Source organism: Epinephelus fuscoguttatus, linkage group LG2 (assembly GCF_011397635.1).
Source record: "Epinephelus fuscoguttatus linkage group LG2, E.fuscoguttatus.final_Chr_v1".
Lineage (NCBI taxonomy): Eukaryota > Metazoa > Chordata > Actinopteri > Perciformes > Serranidae > Epinephelus > Epinephelus fuscoguttatus.
The window spans coordinates 32,695,381-32,712,659 of NC_064753.1; the positions used below are offsets into that span (position 1 = coordinate 32,695,381).

General features: G+C 38.7%; 1 protein-coding gene across 1 annotated transcript in view; it reads left to right on the plus strand.

The window, feature by feature from the left end:
• LOC125903215 (glypican-6-like) overlaps window positions 1-17,279 on the plus strand; it is a 235,236-nt gene that overhangs the window by 49,256 nt on the left and 168,701 nt on the right. The window lies entirely within an intron of this gene.

Here is a 17,279-nt window from a genome sequence, read left to right on the forward strand (position 1 = left end):
TGGCTTTGTGGTGAAAAACCGTTATTGGCATTCTGTATGCCTGAATGCAAACCTGTCTGTAGAGCTCAAGTCGTGCTGCGCAGTATTAGATCAAGGTGCTACAGCGTCTTCGTGCTACTTATACTGTGAGTCATGTATATTCTAGTCCATGGCTCTTTCTCCTCATAATGAATGAGTTGCTTAATTTAAAATTCTATTTTTTATGTAAAGCAAAAGTCTCTCAGGTTCATGTGAACTTCAGTGAAAAGCATCAAAGTGGCTGGTTTTGATCAACGTTTTCCTTGACAGGGAATACCAAATTTGTCGTTCATGCTTTTAAAAACATAAGAAAATCAGTGAATTGCAGCCGTGACCTTACGTAACAGAAAAATCTCTGAGCCTCTCCTGTCTCTCAGATGTCTGCAAGAAATTGCTATGTGCAGATGGGAGAGGGAATGCAGGTCCTTCAATACCAAAAAAGAGATGCTAATGAATGTTGAATCAGTACATTTTCTGTGGTCCTTGGCAAACGGCATGGCTAAAATCTCACTCATTTTTTTTCTCTCTTCATGTGATATCAAGTCTGGTACAAACTAAAAAACTGTGTACAGGCACCAGAAAGGAAATGGCTGGAATCAGAGAGCTGAACATTTCACCTGGCCAAAAAACACCAAGAATAGTTTCTTTCAAGTGTGTCACCGCTGAGTGTTAAATGATCCATCTGTCAGGTTGGCAGCCAGCTGAGGACAATACCTGCGTGTCCCTGGAACTACAGTAGAGTTGGAATTCAAATGCTGTTTATTTTAATTGGCAAAATTAATTAATCAGTATGATTTTAAAATGGAAGAGATGATTTTCAGTGCTCAGAATGTAGATAATACAGTATATCCTTTCCTGGTGTGCATGTAAATACTTTGCCTTCATTTTCATAGGATGTCAAGACGTCATTATTTTACAGTAAACTCTTTTAAGACTTGCTTCAGCGAAAATCAAGTTTTTACCTTGTTTACACATCCATATGGACATACCATGAGTGAGACAAGCAGTCAGTGCAATGGCTCAGCATCTCAGCTTTGAACTGCAGTTAAGCAATGACTCTCTCAAAAACACGTGATCAGACTTCCAGGGTTACGTGACAGACTTAAGGAACCACACCTGCCAACTTCTGGGGTTGGGCTTTCCATATTATTAGCATAATGCAGTGGCAAAACTAGAGGTACCAAAGGAGAACTACTGTAGTTACTGTGTAGTTACGTATCGTATTTTGCAAACTAAGCTTCACTTTCACTTTAACTTGTCAGAGGTCGCGATAGAGAGCACGCTTTATCTAACATTATCAACACAGCTGTTTAATTATGTAGTCAAGCTGAGTCATGTTATCTATTACTGTTTACAAGCAGAGGTTTGTGTGTCTGATGAGCAGAGTCAAAGGTGAGCAGGTAAGCACGAGCTGCAGGCAAATGGCTGAGAGACGGGTTAATTTGCATATTCTGTGAATACTAAATGAGACAAAGATGTAGAGTTACCTCTCAGCCATTTTAAGGCATGAAGGGATTTTTTTCATGACTTTAGACCCGTTTCCGTCAAACACTTTCAATATGATACCTTTGGAAGCAAAAGTAATCCTTCAGACATGGAACCTAGACCCTAGCTTTTCCACTGCAAACAGTACAGGGTTGTTGTCACTCACTGCTCCATCCAACACTCACTGTATTTCCTCATTATCGGTGACACAGAGGGAAGTCTGCACCTCGTCTGTCGTCCATAGAAGGTAGCAGGTCATATCAGTGTAATTAACTCCATGTGTAACAGGATGAAAAATCAAACTTGTCTGTTTGGTTAAAGTGCTATGTCCAGTCGTTGTCTTAACTGGACCAGTGATAGTTTGTGTGGGAAGAAGCCCCACTCTGTAACGCTGCTGTGCAATCATGAGTGTTTCTGAAGTTCCCACAGCTCCAACAGACTGATCCGTCTTTTCTCCAGCCGATCGTGTCACGACAATTTCAGTCACATTCTGCAATTAAACTTTCATTCATATGATATCATTAATTTAAGTTTATAAACTTAATATTTTAGAACCAGGCCCTTCAGCATTTGGATCAAGTTGCTCATGAAAAAAATAAGGTGTGTCAGATTAAGTAGGCTACAGCTGTTCGGTGTGTCAGATGTAGTATATCCAGCCGGTGATTAAGTAATTATAAGTGCAAATATAGTACTGGATAGGACTTGGTATTAGCACCTGCTCAATATTAAAGGACTCAGATTTGGATAAGGGCCAGATAGACGTGATTGAGACATCCCTAAAGGTTACTGTGTAGAATAATTCTGTACTGTTCTGTGACCTATTACTGTTCACTTTAATAGTTTGATTTCCTTTTTTTATGTAGTTATGGCAAGATGACAACCACTATTCTCTCAAATGGAATCTTCATTTCACCACACAGTAAAAGATTATCAGATTGAGTCTATTTAAAGTCAAGCAAATAAGTTACTTTTAAAGGTTATGCTTCTCAAGGCCTCATTACGCCTTAGCTCTAAAACACTTTTCAAAATACTTTTTCACAGTAGACTGCCGTTAGTGTTAGGTACACTGCTGGAGAACTCAGGATCCTGCAGAAAATGCCAAGATGTGAAAGCACACCATCTTTTGCATTTCTGAAAGCATGTGTGGGAGTTTTGTTTTAGGTGCTTGTTTCAACCCATAATCTTTAAGTTATAAAACTCATGTTTCTGTAGGTTTTCTCCTTCACTTCAGCCAAGCTGGAATAAATGCAGAAAAACTATACTTAGGCCTTTGGTTTCTGTATACACAGAAATATGTTGGTTTCTCATTATTTTTTGGCTTGAGTTAAGGTGCTTTATAGCACTGGTGCCACACAAAGGGGTTTTTAAGCCTGGTTCTTTAAAAGTTCTCTGGTACTAAACTAAACTAAACTAAGCTACAGAAAACACAGAAAACCTTTCACGTTCCTGTGATTTTAAGGTTCTCCACTTAGTTTAGTTCAGGTCGGTTCGGTTAGTTTACTTTAGTTTGGTTTGGTTTGGTTTGGTTCTGTTCGGTTTGATTCGGTTTGGTTTGGTTTGGTTCAGTTTGGTTTTGTATAGTTTAGTTTAGTGGAGAAAGAATAAAAAAAAAAAATAGCCTACAAGCAGTGTATGTCCAGCAGTGACTCTCAACCTTTTTGGCCCCATGTATGCGTAAATATTTCAGGTTTGACAAGGTAATGCAATGTGTTTGTCAGTAAGCAATTAGTACTGTAATTTGAATTTATTAAGCCAACAATTTTAAGAAATTATTAGCAATCATTTATTTATTTAGTGAAAATGTCATTTAGAAGCATATTGACTCGTCCCTGGTATTAGGAAGGGCTTAATGACTTTAAAACAGTCAGATATTTTTTTATAGGGTAGATTTCTGTGTTTCCCTGGCACAAAAGGGGAGTAAATAACAATGACAATAATAAAAACACATCTGTATTGGTGTCAGCTATTGGCTAAATTGTTATTTTAAACATCGGTATCGGTATTAGCCCAGAATTTCAAAATTAGGGCATCCCCAATTAGGATCCAAAGAACAACTTTTAGGTATACAATTAATAAGAAAAGACAAATTTCTAAAATAGGCTCATTATTGAAAATGTATGTAATTTATGAGCACTAGATCCTGGTATTGATTACCCTAAAAATATGATTCAAAATATGCAAGAAACTCAAGACAAACCTAATTTAAGGCTATTCTTAGGAATGGATATAATTCATGGGACTAGAAATATATGTCACAATACTACAATTTTATACTTTGATGCAATTAGAGTATTATTATACCTCTTGTGAAACTACAGCAAAAAAAAAAGACCCAGGCAGACAAAACAGTATACAATTAAAAACCTGCACTCAGTGCTGGTACAGAAAAGTCCCTGAACACATCCCAACACATTTGTAATGATGTTATTAGTAATTATCTTATCTAATTAATCTAATAGTAGATATGTTTTTTTATAGCTTTGGTACTTTTGATAATATTAAATGTATCAGTTATGAAGATTGTGCTGTTTTAAACACATGGCGTTGAAAACGTATCACAGAACCAATACTTCTGACACCCAAAGAAAGAACCAATAATTGCAACATAAAAAGTTTCAGCTTTTCCTCTGTAAAACTTTTAATTGGTAGCCATAGGTTATGTAAGTGTTGCCGGATTGTTTGAAATGTGCAGTAAAATACTGAAAAAGCTGGAGTGTATTTTAAAGTATTTTACTCCATTAGCAGCACCATTTCAAAGACGGCGCCTCCAGAACAACGTCCATATATCTGTGCAGTTATATAGTGACACTGGTGGCACAAATCACTTATGCTATTCCATCTTCTACACATGCCCATATTGCCAGGCCACTCAACATCACATTCCTTCTCCTTGCGTTAAGCTCCCTCCACCTCATGGGGTTTGAATCATCCCTCATCAATTTTACATGCCCTCATTTCTGTCCCCAGTTATTTATAGGGCCCTATTATGAAAACCTTAACTTACTTTTTGATTACTGACTGCTTCCCCTGGAGGCCTGTGGGTTTTGATGCATTATTGAGCAATCCTGAAGCCATAAATGACTGTTGCACACCAGAATTAAGGTTTGGCTATTCTGAACGTCCAATCATCTGGCCGAGAAATCTTTTCCCCCATCTCTCAGTGTGCGTTATATTCTCCCAACGAGACTCAGAGTCCAGTCATATCCCAGTCCAATTGATGCACAGTATGGAGGAAGAAACTCACAACTGACTTTGCAGTGTTGCAACTCTGCATTTCTTCGGCTCAGTGTGGCTACCACTCCCATCAGGTTTGTTTTATTAGTCCCTGAAAGCATTAGTGTTCTCTGCTGTGGCTCAGCGGGTGCCCTGAGGTAACCCGAATTAATGGAAAGAAATGAGATAAATATTTACAGTGTTTATGCGCGTGTGAGAGAGAAGCCTGGAAAGACGGAGAATGAGATAAAGACAGAACCACTGGATGTGTGAAAGAGACAGAGGCGGAGAGAGATGCATCACAAAGATTAATTGCAGTGGATGAACCATGATAAAAGGTTCCTCATGCTCAGTCAAGTGGTTTGAGATTGAAACTGCTATGTGGAGTGGTTTGGGAGCAGAGAAACTGTCAGTTATTTTACTTTGTTATTTGTTGTCTTATTTTTTTTTAACATGTCTTAGATTTCTGTTCATATACATATACACATTTTTTTAAATAGAAAATTAGACTTAAGACATGTTTTACAGACCGTTTTTATTCGCAGGGTGTCAAACACCGCTGCTTTGTCTCACCCATTGCCATGCATGTGATATCAACGTCAAAGGTACCCCGAAGTGTCTTGATGACAGCCACCAGGCTTTCAACTAACTGTAATGTAAATTCATCCATGGCAATACATTCAATGAGAGCACAACTGATGTAGTTTAAAGAGCAAGAAAGTCAGTGTATGAGGTGGATGGGTCAAACAAAGCCAGACTTTGATCCAGGCAATCACAGTTTATGTCTTGGGTGAAACCAAAAGTCGATGTTGTTTTAATGTAACATTCTGCCACTTACGTACCTGCATCCCTTGTGAGGCCAAAGGTCAGTGTTGTTTTGACGTAACACTATGCGATTTGGGTACGGTTGTCATGCATTGACATCGGTCATGTGACCTATTTACATCACATTACGTTATGTAACAAACATACTTATTTTAATCCAAAACGTCATATTATTTCTGAACTTAACCAAATAATTTTGTTGGCTTAACCTAACTGCGACTGTTACTAGTTGTTACTACTTGTTTCAAAGTGTTTCAGCTGTGCGTCACAAAGATATACTGAAGGATGGACTGTCAACGCTATGGGACACCAAGGGGTGTGACAATTCGTCAGTATTTGACAACCTGCAGTAGGAAATAGAATGGTCAATCTCATCAGTCTTATTCACTGGCATGTATGGTAGAACTTTGAATCTGTTACCCCTATAAACCCAGTGTTACCTGAAAATGTCTGTCAACACAGCTAATAAGCCATGACAGATTCCTTTATTTTGGAGGGTGGTCAGCACCGTGAAGGCAGTTTGCTGTTGGTCACTGGCAAGAATGTATGTGTCAGAGTTCACCAAATTTGCATAAGATTTAATTGCAGGACTAACACTGAAATGAATTGATTTCCCTCCTAAAGTATTCAGTGTTAAATGCTGGTGTGCAGCTAAATTCCAAATGGCCCTCATTCCAAGAGACTGTATTAATAAAATCTAAACCTTATTTCCTTCACAAATCTGTTGATGTGAAGGATAAGACATACTAACTTAACTCTCTGAAATAAGAATTTCCTTTTAAATAGCTCTAAGGTACAAAAAAGAAAAACCTTTCCTACTTCATGAATCATTCGGTTCCTTTGCTTTGCTTGAAGCTACAATATTTTAACTAAGATTGAGTAAAATAATAAAATACTCTGATGTTTTATAGCTGCACCTCACATCAATTGAAGTGTCTCATTCAGCATTTATACATCTCTGCAATTCAGCAGAACATTCAGAGTCTTTGACACCCAACCAGCAGGTCTGCGGGAGTTTAAGAGGTTAACACAGGACTGGAGAGGAGTCATTTGTTTCTCCAGTATTACCCTTTTTGTTTGTTGTGGTTGTATAGTAGATGCCCATTAGGTTCGGTTTGGTTGGTGCTTTTCTGTGGAGACCTCGGCAAGAGATTAGTGTGTGTGGTTGGTTGACTAAAGTCTGGGTTGAGCAGCAGCCTTGGATGACTGAGTTCTTTGATCCTGCCCCAGTAGAGCTTCTCCGCTCAACGTTGAGAGCCGCAGTGCCCCTCATTCACTTTAGCAATCCCTTATTCACAACCGACTTAAACCAAGACTGACTGGAAACACAACACCCTATTCTCTCTAATCTGCGGTCTCTATAAATTCACAAGCTCCTAGTGGACTGTGTAAACACGCAGGGCTAAAACTCGACTCCACTTATTCCATTTCACAGATTCATTCTAAATCTGTAACATTTTAGTTCAAGGTGAAACTCCTCAGAGACAGGAAATTTGGTCTTATTACGTTTCAATGGAAAATAAAAGAATTCATCTTCCTTGTGTTGGATAGAGAGCAGCAGCTTTTCCTCAATATTAAATTATATCATTATAGTTTTTACGTTGATTATTTAGTGCATTAAAGTTGTTTGTGCACCACAGAATACTAAGTGAATGATGTGAAGAATAAGCACCAGGCACATTTTTTCATGCATGAAAAAGCAGTAAATGGGACCTAAAATATTTGACTCTTCGTAGTCAACACACACTGGCTCTGTGCATGATACTGTGGCCTCTTTTAAACAAAGAGAGGACACAGACACAGCTTTGATAGGAAATCAGAGAGTGATGAGTCACAGTCAACAGTGCACTTCAGAATCGACCCCATTAAAAACAATAGAGGGAAAGATGAGCATCTGTGAACCAACATGTTGTAACTTATTATCTCAGCAGTGATGTCTCATGGATAAATGGACATTTTCCTTCAACTTAAACACATTTAATTCTGATAAATTAAAAACTAGAATGATTGTAGTCTGTGTATTGTCACACGCTTTTGGTCAGGGTCAGTGTGTTCAAGGCATTGAATTCATTAATCTAAAAATAAAACCTTAATTGGTATTATAATGTCTTCAAAAGTCTTAAAAATTCTCGCACATGGGAAGAAGAATTTTATGAATTGTTTTTTTCCTGATGTTGCAGTGTTAGCTGATGCTGCCCGCACACGTTTCCAGGCGCCCATTTTTCAGGGTGCGACTGCTGCTCTCTAAGAGTTCAACTCTTGAAACACAGCAGCACACACCACATGTCACGTTACAAGGAACAACCAATCACAGCTGACAGGTATCTTTCCCTTCTTCCATTAATATCAGTCGGTGGTAAATATGGAAAAGTTAATCATTTTGGTGCAGGGCTGCCAGAGTTCTAAGTTTGTCCCACAGACGATATGCTTAACACTTATTAACAGCGCCTGGAAGAAGATCAGCTCTGCACTCAGGATTTCAGGTAAATAGGCTGTGATACGGTGTTTATTAAGGTTGCTTAGCAACCTCAGACGCAAGCTGCCACTGCGCTCTTTAAGACTGGCTCAAAAAAAAAGGCACAAAAGTAGAGTCCAGCACCCAACCTCACGTTTTCCAGGTGGTTAATCCAGCAAGTATACGGCCCCTAAATTTTAAAAATAATCTCACTGCATATATATTTTTAGAAAATAATTCATGGACTGCCTCTGGCAATAACTTTAGGCAGATCAGGACAGTGAAACCGACAACTCTCATTTTTTCTCTCCAGCCAGCACGGTTAAAACAGAGGATGCACCCTCTCTTGGCTAGCTGTCATTGTACCCTGGACGACATGGGAAAGAGCAAAATCAATGAAAACTGCCTACTGACCTAAGATTTTGTGGCATGGCTGCAGTCACTATGAGGGGTGAGGAATTAATTGAAATGTTATTGATATTGCTAAATGGCCAAGTGCAATATCCAAATTGCAGGAGCTGCACTATATATATATATATATATATATATATATATATATATATATATATATATATATATATATATATATATATATATATATATACACACACACACACACACACACACATACATGTACATATATATAAGTGTGTGTGTTTTTGTTTGTTTTTTTTTGTTTTAGATGAAAATGAAAATTCTAATGAATTCATCATACAGTCATAAAATAGTCATACAGTACTGATCAGTATGCAAGTCAGTGCGGACAAGGCTTGGCGTATTTTATGCCAAAGTTTTTATATGATGGGAGTAACAGTGGAATCCTTTATGCAGAGTGAAAAATGCAAAATTGCAAAGAAACTTAATTAACATATGGGCTAAATTTGGCTGCATGGTGGTGCAGTGGTTGACATTGTTGCCTAACAGCAAGAGGGTTCAAACTTGGGATGTGGGGTATGGACCCCAGGATGGGGGAGCCTCCCCGTGAACACTTTGCATGTTCTCCCCGTGTCAGTGTGGGTTTTCTCTGACTGTCTTCCTGCCACAGTCCAAAGACATGCAGGTTAATTGGTGACTCTAAATTGCCCGTAGGTGTGAATGTTAGCATGAATGGTTGTCTGTCTCTATGTGTCAGCCCTGTGATAGTCTGGAGACCTGTCCAGGGTGTACTCTGCCTCTCGCTGGAATATGCTCCAGCCCCCCTGTGACCCCTAACAGGATAAGTGGTTATGGTAAATGAAGGAATGAATGAATGGGCAAAGTTTTTGCTAACCCTAATTAGCTGATGTTGGTTCATTGTTTACTTTGTTTTTTGCTTTGATTTTGTTAAATGTGAAAAAGGTCTTTACATTTAATTCCAAGTGGCGTTTAAAAAGTCTTTAAAAGTCTTAAATTTGACATGCCTTAAGCTGTAGGAGCCCTGTTTGAGCTCTTCATATCCAATAAACCGAACCTCACAGCTTCAGCTTTGTGAGCGCTGCTGGTTGGTGCATTGGGCGAGGCAATATTGCCATGTTTACTTTAAGGCAAGTGCCCTTCAAATAAGGATTAATGAAGCACTAAAATTAACCAAAGACCTTCTATGAAATGTAAATTGGTCTGCGTTGCCGTCAAATAATGGAATAAAGCCTCTAATTATGAGGTCTAGGAAAACCTTAAATTGGGCTGTGGTAAGAGATGAATAGACATAATTGCACGTCCATTATTTTCAAAAGCTTTAGATCTAAATGTGCACCAAATGAGGCAGCATGTTATGTTGTTTAGACAATCCTAATAATTCAGATAAATATTACAACTTTAGTAGCCTTTAACCAGATCATTTTTCAGCAGCTTTTGAAGATTGATTACTTTTGTGTCAGACAAGGAAAATATGTTTTGCCTATTCACCAGTATGCTACAAGTGTGGAGGTTGGTTTGAAAAGATTGAATGACAATACACAGTGATGGATCGTTCTTTCTTTACAGCGTCTCTTTGTGTGTGACTCTTAAAGAAAACCTTTCACTCTGCTTCAAAGAGAGACACCATGGTGTTGTCGCCTCAGTGCTGTCGGTTTTTGTTCAAGGAATGTGACTTTCAGAGTCTATAGATTTTTTTTAATGCTGGATGTTAACATCAAGACGATTTTTCTTCGTCAGGCTCAAGCCCATTGTTTCATCTGGGTCCCAGTGAATAAACGCAACATGGTGAATGTTCTTAATTCAAACCTATTGAATTGAAAGTCAGTACTTCCAAAGCTCTGCTCTCAAATATCTATGTGTAAAACCTCTGGTAATCTACTAACTATCCTAGACATCACAAACTCAAGAGTCTTTACATTTATTATTCATGTTCGACATTCATTGAAGTACTTATCAAGTAAAATTTCAAAAGTGCCCACAATTCATAGCTGACATCAAGTGGTTACATCAAAACAGGATCTCAAAGGTCCTCATTAGAAACACTCGCCCCAGTTCAGCTCTGAAGTTATGAACCAGAAGTACCCGTTTTGTCATAACAAGCATTATAACACTTTTAAGAAAGTAAACGATTTGGTCACATAAAATGTTGATACATCATCCTTAATATCCTCGATGTAACGAGTTACGTCTGTTTTGCTTCTGCAAACTTGAGTGATAGCTTGAACACATTTAATTACGCCATGCACAAGCTCCACTGCTGCAGACTGCGTACTTGAGTTTGTGGACTGATTTGTAATTCCCATTATCCTTTGTGCATAATATAATAGCCAGCATTATTAATTTATACTATGAATAAATTGAATAAAGAGGTTACACTTGATACACAGTGCGAGATTCTGATGAGATTTGGCCCTATTTAGACATAACACTCTAGTTGAAAGTTTGGCTGCTTTGGCCCGCTGGACGCTAATTTGGCAAGAGGTAAACTCACTAAATACATCGGGTGCTGTGGGGACCTCGACACTTATTAGCCAACAGTGTGGAGAGTATCTTACAAATGTTACATATGAGCTACCTCACAGACAGGGCAGAATGTTGGTACACTTCAAACACCTTTTTTTCTTTGCCTGTGTTAAATGTGTAAATAACCAGGCCAAACTAATAACAGCTTTTTTCCCACTGAAAACAAAAAGTCAATTTTATTGATATAGCCAAATATCATAAATCACAATCTTCAGATCAGGGAAACAAAGTTTGTTTTGCCTGGAGGTAACTCTTGCAAAATGACAAGAGACGAGGGGCCAGTTACTTAAGAATCATTAATAATATTTATCAGTATACAGTAAATGAAGTGCTTGTTTTCAACCGTTTGACATTTGCTTTCCACACTCATCTTTGCCACGAGGCAAATTCAGTCGCAGCAGTCTCATACAGGTCAGGTACACACAGGGGTGTCTCTAGGATTTCAGGACGTCAGGGCTTAGCCAGGACCTCTGTTGGGGGGTTCGGAGGATCCTCCCCGTGTACTTTTTGTTTGTAATTAACAAGCTCCATTTGTATGTATTTTAATCCAATCTGGCACCTTACTTACATTCAAAGTCTAAAGCTTTTACTCCCTTTTCATTCATTTTCCACAACCGCTTATCCTGATGAGTATAATGGGGGGACTGGAGCCTGTCCCAGTTGACATTGGGCGAGAGACAGGGTACACCCTGGACAGGTCACCTGACTATCGCAGGGCTGACACATAGAGACAGACAACCATTCACACTCACATTCACACCTATGGCCAACTACAGTATGAGTCACCAATTAATCTGCATGTCTTTGGACTGTGCTGACCACCGTGCTGCCAGTTTCACTCTTAATACGTCAAATACAGACACTTGGTCAGTGGCCCTCAGCATCAGATACTGACGCAGCAAAGAAACCTTTAGCAGCGAGATGAGATGGTGGTGGTATTTTTTGAAGCAGTAGTATAAAAGAGTGAGGAAGTCCCCATAGGTCGGGTGGGAGGGGAGGTGGATGAGTGTTTGCTTTCTACGTGAAACCAAAAGTCAATCAAGTTATTTTAGTAACATAGTGTGCTAGTATGTGTAGCTAACTATGCTAGCAACATACATAAATTTTGATGTATGCCATGTGACATTACAGTACGTTAGTAACAGACGTACTTATTTTAAGCCAAACCATGATGATTTTTTAAACCTAATCACATACTTTTATTGCCTAAACCTAAGGAAGTAATCCAACACATTAAAGTTTTTTTTTTTTTGTTTTGTTTTTTAACCTACGCTCTACGTCTTTTTGAAGTGTGAATACGATACGATATTATATTGATTCTTTGGACAGCGATATGATATCTTCATGCACGTTTTTTAGCTGAACATTGTTGAAACAGAGCAGCTAATGTTGCTGTCGTGAATTAGCGGAGTGAGATGTCTGTCCAGGCAGGTGGCGTTACGTCGTGTTTCACCTCTTAATAGCATTGTTTATAACACTGTGTGTTTTGTCTGTTGACCTGTATTTTGCTGATTTATTCCTGATTAAATAACCGTATCCTCATTGTCTTTCTCATGACTGCTTGCCATCGGCCTGCTGCTGTTTTACAGTGACACCAATTTTCAAAATAAAAGCGCATCCTAAAGATGATGATATGAATCGATGTTTTCACTTTGCATCAATGACAAAGGATTGTTGATCATTTACAGGCCATCTTGGAGCGTTGAAAACTGATGCTGGAGGGGTACCTGGAGCGTCACATTTCGATGTGTGAGGCCACTGACTGAGCATTGGGGTTTGATGAGTTGGGAACATGAGGGTGTTGGCAGGCCGATCCTCCCCTGGCAGTTATTTTATTTTATATACAAGCTCTATATTTTAAATGCATTTTGCCATTTTATTTGCAGTGGAAGAGCAAAAAAAATGTCCTAATGTGAATCAAATTATTTTCATAGTGAATTAGAAAATGGACACCAGGCCGTCTGGCACCTATATTGCAAGCCAGATTTGACCTGTGGGCCGTAAATCGAGTATCACTGCCTTAGAGTCTTAATTTGGATTAGCAAAAGTCCATTTAGTTGGGAGAAATTGGAGAAACTTTCACACTGGCAATGTACGATACACCTCCTGGTGCAGGACACATTACACAGGATAAAACAAATGTACAGGACTCAGAGGACACCAGGGTAGCCGGTTATCATCTGATGGCATAACACCCTCATTACACAGGAGATGACAGTAAATTACATGCAGGGCAGGACACCGGTGAGGACAGGGCACACATTGATTTACCCCCGACAGACCAGTGATGAGGCTGAGAGCTCTGTGACAGTCGCATGTCCATTTCTAATGAAATTTAAAACCATGTGGACACGCAGTTCCTGGAAGTGTTCATAAATAAATAACCTCTGTTTTGGTGTCCCTGTGTTATCCTAAGTGAATGTCAGGAAGACTGTAATTCTCTGAGGACAGAGGGAATGGGGTCTGTCCAGCAGTGCTTTAGCTGAGAGTTGGTGGCAGCCTCCATCATCTGGCACAGGCTGCAGCCCGGTGTCACTTTTGTACTTCAGGATGGATGGCTCTGTATGGCCTGGACACTGTTAACTCTGTCCCACTGCTGAGCTTCAAGGAGAGGCTATAAGAGGCATACCTTCCCACAAGCCACTGTATCAGAAATGAGGAGGAAATCCACGGGCCTGGTGCAGTGTGATCCTTCTTTTCAATATATTTATTAAATTTAAACTTTGTGTCAGATATTGAAACATATACACTGTGAAAACTCACTTACAAAAAATCCTATCCTCAGGATATTGAGTTTGCTCGGGCTACAGCTGAGATCGTGCCTTCTACTGAGACAGATGAAAAATGTTTCCCTCCTCCTGCAAAGGTGGTGATATGCCTCCCTCACAGATCCCCACCGCTCCGTCTCCTTTTGATCTCCATGCATCATTTAAAAATTGACTGAATGTGGTGACCGTGAGGTTGGCATAATTTTTAGTTTAGCACTTCAATTGTGATGAATATGTGAATTTTGAAACCTGATTATGAGATACGTCAGGGAAGCTTTCTCTATATATGCAGTACAGTACCCTAACTATAGGAGAATTCTGACATTTTAATGGAACAATAGGAGAGTGATAAAGCAGTGAAAGTATTGCAGGTTATGTCTATTTAAATTTAGGTTGTTAAATTAAAGATTGGTTTAAATTTGACAGTATACCTGTGCTTAAAGGTTAACACTTAAACTGTAGAATAAAGGCTGCATGATGGTCTTCTAATCAGACGGTGTTAAAAGGTAGTTCTTATTCCACAAGGTGGTCATTGTTAAGAAAAGGTAAATTACCTTTACTTTTGTTAGGAAATGATGTAGTAACAGGTTGAGTAATTTTCCAGGAACATACAGTAATTTTCAATAATTGTAGGTACAGTATGACAGTCACACATTATGTCCGTGGCCACAGCATGTGTGTGGATTTTAAACCCATGGCTTATATCCTGAAAAAAGAAAGATCCAGATAAGAAATAAAGTAACAAATCTATTTCTTCATGTCTGTACAAAAAATTGTTTTAATCAAAACAGTTGTTTAGACAGAGGAGCCTTAAACAAATGCCATGTAGATGTGTGAAAACAAGATTCTTTTGTTTAATGTTTTTAATAAAACAAAATAGAATTAGAATATAAATTTAGAGTCAAATAATCATGTTCTGGCTAAAAGGCTGTATGGCACTCAAACATCATTTTGGCCAATAGTTGAAAATGTCGGAAAAGCTGTCAATTATAACATGGATGTGTGAACTTGTTTGTTTTCTTCTTCCACACACTCTCCCAAAATGCCAGTCAGTAAACATGGGCTGTATCAAAGTATTATGTATACCACATTATTTAGAAATCTTGATGGTGTAATTTTAATACCGTCGAAAATACAGTTGCTCCTCTTTTTATTAAACTGATACAGATGAGCTGTACTGAGGCAATGTTGTAGTGCACAGCACATGACACCAGAGGTCAGTCTCTTCTGGAGTAACAGGTAGCTCAGCTGAGAACGATGGCGAGAGGGAGTTGTGCAGAGGTGGGGATAACATCACACAACTAGTAAAAAAGAAAAAGGCCTTTGCTGTTTGGGAATATTTTGGTTTTAGTCTCGATGATAAAGGTTAGCCAGGCAACATGCTTGCACACTGAGTCCGAAAACTTTCATCCGTCATTAAAAATTTCGGAACAGGTTTGATTTTCTGCATTATTCCCATCTGTAAGAGCCTTTAGAGACGCTTGACCAAGGATCAGTGAAGAAAATGTGGTGGTGGGACACAGCCGTGACAAGACGGAGGAACAGGGCGCACAGAATCATTTCACGACTTGCAAAGCTCACTTTCAACAGGTCAGATAGTAATATTCAGGTGGATGATGATGAAGAGGAGGAGGATGTAGACGGCATACAGAATGTGGAGATAGAGTGGGAGTACAGCTCCCCCCCTTCGCGAAAGAGGAAATGTGTCTTTTTATTTTGTCACATATTATGATTTTTTTCCGCAACGAATAGAACAATAAAACTAATCAGAATCAGGTTTTAAAGAAACCCATCCTAAAAAAACAGACTTAGTGTGCAGATTCCTTTAGACGTCAAACCTCCACCCATTAGCATCTTTGTTTAGCCCATTAATGTCTGGTTATCCACTGTGGCAGCGAGTGTCATCAGGTCCTCCAGCAAGAATCTATGAAAAAAAGGTGCTTATGTCTAATCTATTCATTATTCTATGGGCCCTAAGTCTGCTGTCTAAGAGGCTAATTGCATTTTAGACGCAAAAACAGCATTGTAGGCTAGACAACGTCATACATGCTACAATGACTTCAGCAGCTCCGCTTTTATGTTTTATTCATGGTCACATAGCGTATACTCTCATGAAGTGTAAGGAAGGTGTAAAGGTAGTAAAAAATAGATACCACAAGCCTACCAGTCAGTTATATGAATCAAAATCAAAGAATCAAAGTCAACTGGTCAGAAGGAAAACACCGGAAAAAGCTGTATTGACAGAAATAGTCCTGTTTTTGCCTTTAAAAATGTTAAGGCAGCCTGAAGCTGCAATATTCTCATACGACACCCACCCAGTGTCCTTGACTGAGTGAGTGAGTGAGTGAATGAGCGACCACAACTGTGTAGTGTCTGTCCATGGCTGCTGTCCTGCTCTTGCCCAGACAAAAGCTAACCTTCATTTCAGAAATGACACAGTAACAAGGACAGAAACCAACAATACACTGCCTGTGTGTTTTTTTCTTGTGAGAACCTCAGTGTCCTCACTCAGGCGCAGGAAACACTCTGCAGGATGGATTAGTCTGACAAAGCTCTGCATGGCAGCTTTCATAGGAAGAGGCACTTCAACAGCCAGGTTGAGACAAAGCTGCTTATCCACGGGGTCACAGTAATGTAATGGTGTGTGCAGCCAATTTGCTCCTTGCTATTCAATGGCTGTGAATATTATCCATGGGAGGAAATCACTTTGATTTTCTGAGACTTGCTAATTGACTTCTCCAGTGCCTCTTAACACTGAACTCAGATCTTGGAAGACACAGAGATGCCCTCAGCTAGGTGGATTTTGTCAATATAATTAGCTGAACAGGCGAGACGAACTATAGCTTTGCCCCCGAGTTCTGGTTTAGAGCCAAGTCTGAAAGTGGTTAAGTTGGTAACTACTTTATATTTTACTACTCAGAATTAATTACATCACTACTTTCTAGGGATAATGGTTCAGGGGCTGTCGTTAGATTGCAAGGCAAATACATTCTGTCCTTGGCATCACTGCCAGTGAAGTTTTATGGCATTATAATAAGTGATTATATTGTATATTATTGTATTCATCATTTGGAATAACATACCTGGAATTTATTATGAAAGCAAAGCAATGTGTTACAATTATTATGGTTTCTTGCAGCATTTTACAGTGGAGGTGCCAAACTTCACCTAAATACAGAAAGAGAAAAGAGTAAAAAGAAGAAATTAATGCATTTATGAAATGTAATGTTTGGCTTATTAAGCATGAAATCAAAACTCATCCAATTAAGCACTGCACTCCTGTAATTAAAGCTGCAATGGTTAATCGATAATTTGTAAACTATTAAATTAATCACCAGCTAATTTATAATCATTTAATTGGTTTGAGTAATATTTTAAGAATAAAAAATCAAAATGATCTGATATCAGCTTCTTAAATGTAAATATTTATGGGCTTCTTAAACCAGAAAATATTAACAATTTTGTGCATTTTTGAAATATTTTAAATCTTTAAACTGAATATATTTGGGCTGTGGAGAAACCAAGGACATCACCCTTGGTTTTGGAAACACTAATGTGACTTTTTTTTTTTTTTTTTTTTTTACAATTTTCTTACA